General features: G+C 41.0%; 1 protein-coding gene across 1 annotated transcript in view; it reads right to left on the minus strand.

Moving 5' to 3' along the window:
* ptprk (protein tyrosine phosphatase receptor type K) overlaps positions 1-6,970 on the minus strand; it is a 67,049-nt gene extending 60,079 nt beyond the window's left edge. Inside the window, exon 1 of the mRNA XM_083898992.1 lies at positions 6,853-6,970. The gene's annotated coding sequence lies outside the window, so the exon portion shown is untranslated. The remainder of the gene's footprint in view (positions 1-6,852) is intronic.
* Between the last annotated feature and the right edge of the window lie 230 nt (positions 6,971-7,200).

The raw sequence follows: 7,200 nt of genomic DNA on the forward strand, positions 1-7,200 counted from the left end.
ACAATGTCATGCTCTATCCTCGTTTTTCTATTTAATAATGTCTCCTCTAACATAAAACTGCAGTTTGAACCATAGACTGAATATAAACATGGACATAGTCTTCTGGTTCGCTGGTTGGAGCTGATCAGGGAGTAAGAATATAGCAGCTTGCCACCAGGGGGTTACATTTTACTGAGTCAATCACTCATTTCAGGTCTTCTTCTGTACAGCGAAATGTTGTAAATGATGTTCCTTTTGGAGGAAATAGACGATAAAGAACGGGATCATGTGACACCAGTTTGATTGACAGTTGGTTTCATCCAATAGAAACCACTGCATAATCATCTTGTCACTAAAATTCAATTAAACCCAAGTGTTTGTCAAAGATGGTTTGCGAGAGAAGAGCCACCACTCCACTGTAAAAACCATAGTAAAAACAACTACTAATGGACGACTGGAGTGTAGTGAGACATCTGAGGTCTCCTTTCATTGATACGTTATCCATTTATCCACTGGCACATTTCCCCCCCAAAAATGAGGTGTGTTTTTGGTTTGGCATATTTACACCAACTCAGCAGGATCTACTGTGCCTTTATTCCCTGTTTTTTTTTTGCCTTTTTTCCTCTCTTTATTGTAACAAACACTTTGATGCAGAAAAGCCTTTATTCTTCCCTTTCCTGTTTGCATGTTTTGACTCCGGTTTATTTCTCCCCGTGTTTCCTTTTGGTCTTTTTTGTACAGAAACATGAAACAAAAACCTCCCGTTTCTGTTTCTATCCTATGTGACGCTGCGAACAAACAACCGCAAGAGAAGAGAAGAGAAGAGAAGAGAAGCTCTCTTCTCTTCTCTTCTCTAGAACGGTGCTGCTTGCAGGTGATAACACTTGTAAATGTGCGAGCGTAAAAAGAGAAAAGAGACACAGTAACAAAATCAATCATACGTGAAGTGGTCAGCTTGAAGCCAGAACTACACTTCATCGTAGCCGACGCACTTTGCACCACTATCCAAATTTTCCGCACAGCACGCAACCTATCATTACCTGCAACTACACAGCAGTGACATTATTAGATGTATTTTCACAGCTTGCCTTGAGGCAGTTTCGTTTTTTGTTTTTTTTCTGCTTTCGCTGCTGAATCTAGTTAGATTTGATTTTTTTTTTGCTCACATGACGAGACTTTGGAGATATTTGTTTTCATTTCCCTCTTCAAATGGGATTCTTAAACTTCCCCCTACATTTGTTGGGAGTGCACAACACATAATCATGATCACTCAGCGCATCCACGTGTCCTTGTAATCAGCTCAGACCTGAACCAGATGTTGTTCCAAGAAAATTTTTCTTTTTTTTCCCCTGCCAAAGTTTAATCCCACGTTAGCTCCTCGCACACTGTGGCTACTTCACAGCAAACTGTGGGGCTGCAACGACATGATAATTGGCTAATTATCTGTTTTATTATGCACAAAACATCACAATATCACAACTTCCTAGAGATGAACGCAAACAAAAGAGCATTGTTTCACTGTTCTCGTTTAAATAAAATAAAATAAAACAATGTCGTGAGTTATTTTTCTTTGTTGCTCAATTGTTGGTTAATAATTAATCATCCAGAGTTCATAGCTCTGAAGAGAAACATACGTTTAATTAAGAAATAAACAGAACATAATAGAAGGGAACAAAGCATCGTCGTAACAGAATTAACGGAGCTAAGTGGGGAAAACAATGCAACGCAGTGCGTGAACTATAAAACAACACCAAATCTGGGCAAAGTCTTTTTTTTTGCATAATATACAATGGGCTGTAAGACAATAGTGATGATCAGTTATTGTTGAGCTAATCTACTGTGAGGAGGAAACACTTTCCTCTGTAGAACAGAGCGCAGCAGAACAGGCTTTCACACACCAACCCCAGTTATTGGTTTGGCACTACTTCTTCTTCTTCTCCTCCACCCTCTGCCATTGAAGTATTATAATAATCCCACTTCCTGGTTCAACACAGTAGCGACTCCGTCCAAACAGGACGGCGGCCAAAACACCCCAGGAACAAGACGAGGCCAGCGCTGCTGTTCCCCTCCAACGCTTCGACCTAAATTCATCCAACAACCACTCTCAACATGAACGTCACTCATATATTTTCCCTTTTTTTTCCATTTCCAACACTGATATCAAGATGGTGACACGAAGAACGTGCTTTTAAGATGGCTGCCAAGATGGTGCACCAGCTAAAAATACTCTAAACAAGTCTGAGCCCCAGATATGTCACAACAACCCACAACAAGATGTAAAAAAAACAACCTTATAGCTTATAGACCTAAAGAACTGGGTAGAAAATAGAATTATAATATTTAGCCAATATTTAGTCTGGATATTGAGGAAAATAAACATTCAAGAATACAAATAAGTGCCTGCTTTAATCTAAAGCGGGAGGAAAATAAGGTTGTTGGAGAACAGGAGCGATGAAAGAGCGACAGCGACATGGAAACTGAGACGAGCAGACCTCGTGCTGCCAAGAACATCTGACACCTGAAGTCTGCCAGCTTCTAAAATGGCTGATGTCTGTGAAAACTGCCAGAGTCGGAAATGGCCGCCAATAGAATGACAATTTAACGATGTGGCTAAAAACATCATCGAGACCCAGATACAGCGAGTCTGTGTCCGTGTCAGTGTGTGACAATGTCTAAGGTAGAGTTTCAGTCTCGTACAATACATTTAAAGGGCCACTACACCACAAAAAATATACAGTATTTACTCATTTAAAGAGATACATGTGTTATTTGATCATCAGTCATATTCTCACAACAACAGAGGAAGTTGGGATTGGAAAAAATAAATAAAATTGACGAAAAATCGACTTCCAAGTCACTTCCGTTTAAGAAAATAAAAGCCCTGCACTTCTCTTTACTGTGTTTCTGTCGAAAAGTAAAAGATCAACTCTGCAATAGAATGTGAATTAAACAAACATCATAACAATCTTAAGTTTACTGTCCAATTTCTCCAAAAGGGAGTTGGTTATTCAGGTTCATTTTCTCAGATATTTCAAAATGTTCTATATAAAGTAAGAAAGACTATGAAGAGAGCTCAAGGTAACATCTCAAAAAGTCTTGTTTTATCTTACCAACCCCTCGAAATATTACCTTTAATTTCATTTTAGTCAAAGGAAAAAAAAACAAAACTCAACACTTGAGATGCTACAACCAGAAAAACTGTTTAAAAAATGAAAATGACATATATCGTAATTGAACACATTTCATTCCTGTGGAGCTCTTTAAGTTCAAGACTTGTATTTTATTTTATTTTTGACAATTATGTCTCTGATCCTTCATTACTTGACTGTTATTAAAACATAACGACCAGTTCTGCTGCGGCTTAGATACCTTTTTCTACCCTCTCTTCCCTCACTGGAGAGCACTCAATGGAAAACAAGAGCAAAGAGGCAGGCATGTGGAGCGTGGCATGCCAGATAGATTTAGAGTGGTACTAGTCGACAACAACAGCCACGGAAAGATCAACTGGCACGTCGGGCGGCGGTGCCACGCTGGCATCGAGACGCCCGCCGCGGTGCCAAGATCAACCCTCAAAGAGATTACACACGAGAGTTTTATCTCTATTACAAAAAGTGCCAAAACCTCCTCTGCGCACTCAATACTGCCTTAAGCACAAATGGCGATTAGCAACTGCGACCAATTGATGTTAGGTTGTAAGGAACAAAAGCATAATTGTTGGCTGAGCCGTCCAACGATTCTGTGCAAAGTCAGGACGGCTCCTGTGCTTCTGCCAATACCTTTGAAAATATATAACCCCCTGAACTACTAATCAGCAGAATAAACTCACTCCCTGTGGTCGCTCAGAAGCCAAATGCTCTTAACAACTCCTCCTAAATAACACCAGTAGGTATCCCTTTTGTTTTCACGGGGGTCAAAAGCCAAAAAGGTTTAGTGCCACTGCTCTAAATCATGTCACGGCCTCAGGGGGTGGGAGGAAACTGCAGCTACAGCCGGGCCAAAGCACTTCTAAATTACCGGTGGCTATGTTTGCCAGAGAAAATAACAATTCAGATAATAGACATTACCCAAGTGTCCCTGGGCAAGGTATTTTAGCTAGCGACGCAGCCTCTCCATTCCCACCAACTGCGTCCAGATACCAAAACCAAAGCCAAGTGTCGTTAGCAACCTTGTTTTCCATCCACTGCGCCGGTGTCCCACGGCCTGCTGGTGTTATTACCACATCAAATGTCAGATCGTGCTCCTCCACCTTTAGGCGACCGCTCTGAATGCCTCCCTTTCAGAAACGAGACCATTAACCTGCCGCGACATTCTTGTCCCCCCACCACCTCACATTCCACTAGCTTCCACAGGCGTTTATGCTATGCTGATAGCAGGTATTACCTCAATGATCCTGGGAAACGGTATTTAACCTCTTCAAACTGCCTGTATCGTGACACCACTTGGCATTAATGACACTTATGATTGCTCACTTTTTTTTTGCTTTGACCGCTGGCCAAGGCTCAGCACTCAAGGCTACATGTGTGAGCAGTATGTGTTACCTCTTTAAAGACCTTTTCTGACCTTGTCAGGTCCAGTATAGTCCTCATGAAGACCAAAAAACTGGTCCTAACAAGGCAGTAGTTACACTCGTACCATATATGGTTCTTCAGCTTGTCCTCCTAGGAGAACCCTTTTTGGCTCCAGGTTAGCTGACCTTTTGAGAGGGTTCCACCAAGAACCCTTTTTAAATCCGGAACCATTAGTCTTACCAAGAACCCTTGAAAAACCCTTTCTTCGGGAAAGGGTTTTTCAGAAGTAAATGGTTCCAGGTAGAACCTCCGCCATTGTAGAAGGACCCTTTTAGAACCCTTATTTCTAAGAGTGTAACTTCTGAGGAACTGGTTGAGTTTAGGGCATAAAAAAAGACCAACTAATGGAATTCAATAGAGTGTCCCCTACCCCACCTTTCAAGGGCTTTTTGAGGATTAAGATTTGGTTTAAGACTCTGGGTAGAATTAGGTTTGGGCTAAGGTGAGTGATGGACTCATTTATTTGTGAAGGTGAAGCTTGGGAATGAATTACGTCGACGAGTGTCCTCACTGGGAATGCGGTACAAGATGGCGTGTGTGAACCTGGTATTCCTTATGTTGTTGGGACCTGAATCTGGTTACACAGTCACATTATGGGGACAAAAATCGAGTCGCCATAGCGTAAAATTTTAAATGGAAGACATGTTTTAAAGTTAGACTGAGGTTAAGGTTAGAGGAAGTCTCTAAATGAATGTAACTCAATGCAATGTCCTCTGAAGTCCGCAAAAACAGTAAGTGTGTGTGTGTGTGTGTGTGTGTGTGTGTGTGTGTGTGTGTGTGTGTGTGTGTGTGTGTGTGTGTGTGTGTGTGTGTGTGTGTGTGTAAATGTCAGCGAGCCTGGCTTGTCATGATGATAAGCATAAGAGATAAATAACGGCATTACATTGTCCTGGTAACAAAGACAATCTCCCACAACAGACAAGGAGTTAGGAGAGGAGGTAAGGAGGTAAGGAGGTACGGAGACAGAGTGAGATGAAAGGACAGGTAGAAAAGGAAAATGAGAGGAGAGGAAAGGGCACAAAAGTGAAGGGAAGTAAAGGGAGGAGAGGGATGAAAGGACAGAGGAGATGAGAGAAAAGGAAAGGAGGACAAGTAAGTTACAGAGGACATGACGCCATAAAACTTGAGTGTTGTTGCTTCTTCACTGCAGCTAAACAAACACCGTTTTTAATTTTTTGGTAAAGCAGGTTGCCGTGTAAACGTTGCATCGCTGGTCACGGTTATCACATTCTTGCTTTTTTCCCACATTGTAAAAGTAGGCAACCTTCCCTGTTCCCTGCTAATGATTAATGACCTCATATTCGCTTAATTAGACCCCCAGCCCCGAGGCAGAAAGATTTAATTTCCCCTTCATCATCATCATCATGGAAGGGGGGGAATAAAAAAAACACAACGGAGTAAAAATAAGAGGCGAGTGGAGAAAAGATAACTTTAAATCGCGTGAAAATAGCAGTACAACAATATAAAAATAATATTCCATCAAGTATTTAAAACAACTGTTTATCGCTAATTCATAAATGCAAATTAATGGCAATTTATCACATACTGCTTAAAGTCAAGCTTGTTTTAAGTACTTTATATAATTATGAATTGATTGTATCATTATTTTCCTTTAAGACGAGTGGCCACTTTCAAAGAAAGGTCATTATATGATGATAAATCGGATAAAAGGGAATCCCAAAAGTTATTTTTACAGGAGTTTTAAAGAAGAAATGTCAACTGGTTTCTGTAGAAATAGTAACATAAAGCATGATGTGCAGCACTAAACACACTACAGAGCCTCTTTCACGCTTAAATTAGCAGCTATACCGGGGATTATTTACAATCCCCATTGACAATTTTTAGTTGTGATTACACGAAAGTGCAAAATGAGTCAAAGCAATAAGAAAACAACAATAATAGCCACAATGTTGGAGTCCCTCATTCTATTTTAACAGCTAGTGAAGTGCTAATAATAAAACAAAGCAACAAAACATAAAAAATATTGAGCGCAGGCTGAATTTGTATTTAGTAAGTTCTCTAGAGTGAAATATAAATAATAACGTCTGTGTTAAAATGCATGCCTGAGCCTTGCTGCCAAAAAATGAGGCAGACAAAGCAGAAATTAGGGGTGTTCACCTACATCTTGCTTTTTCCCCAATAATGCTTTGACTGGAGCCAAAGCTGATTAACACAATTCCCAGCGGTCAGAAATCTCTTTAAAACCCAGGATTAAAGTGTTTGGGAACGGGGCATTGGTTACTTTCCCTTAATGTGATGAAGTGCATGCAAAACACAGAGAATATTAATGTTTTAATGGTGTTACCGTGCGGCAGCTCTGGTGAGACATAGGGCACGTCCTGGGTGTTGATGTGCGTCCAGTCAAAGTCGTCGTAGGGGTCTTGCTGGTAATCGCACTGAGAGAAGCCCTCGTCGAACGTGCAGCTTCCTGCGAAAAACACAAAACACAACAAGATTTAGTTCACCCCGGATCGATGACTTTCCAGTTCCTTGTACACGCCACATCGATTCATGTCTGGTTTTTTATCCGCCAAACTTTTTTGACTCTTCCCCCCCCCTCTTCCCCCACAGAATGCCGTGAGTCTTGTGCGTGTGTTTGTCTCAGCTCATTAATAAACCACCGGGGAGTTTGAGCTCCAGCAGTCATCACTCA

This window comes from Microchirus variegatus (genome assembly GCF_963457635.1).
Source record: "Microchirus variegatus genome assembly, chromosome: 12".
Lineage (NCBI taxonomy): Eukaryota > Metazoa > Chordata > Actinopteri > Pleuronectiformes > Soleidae > Microchirus > Microchirus variegatus.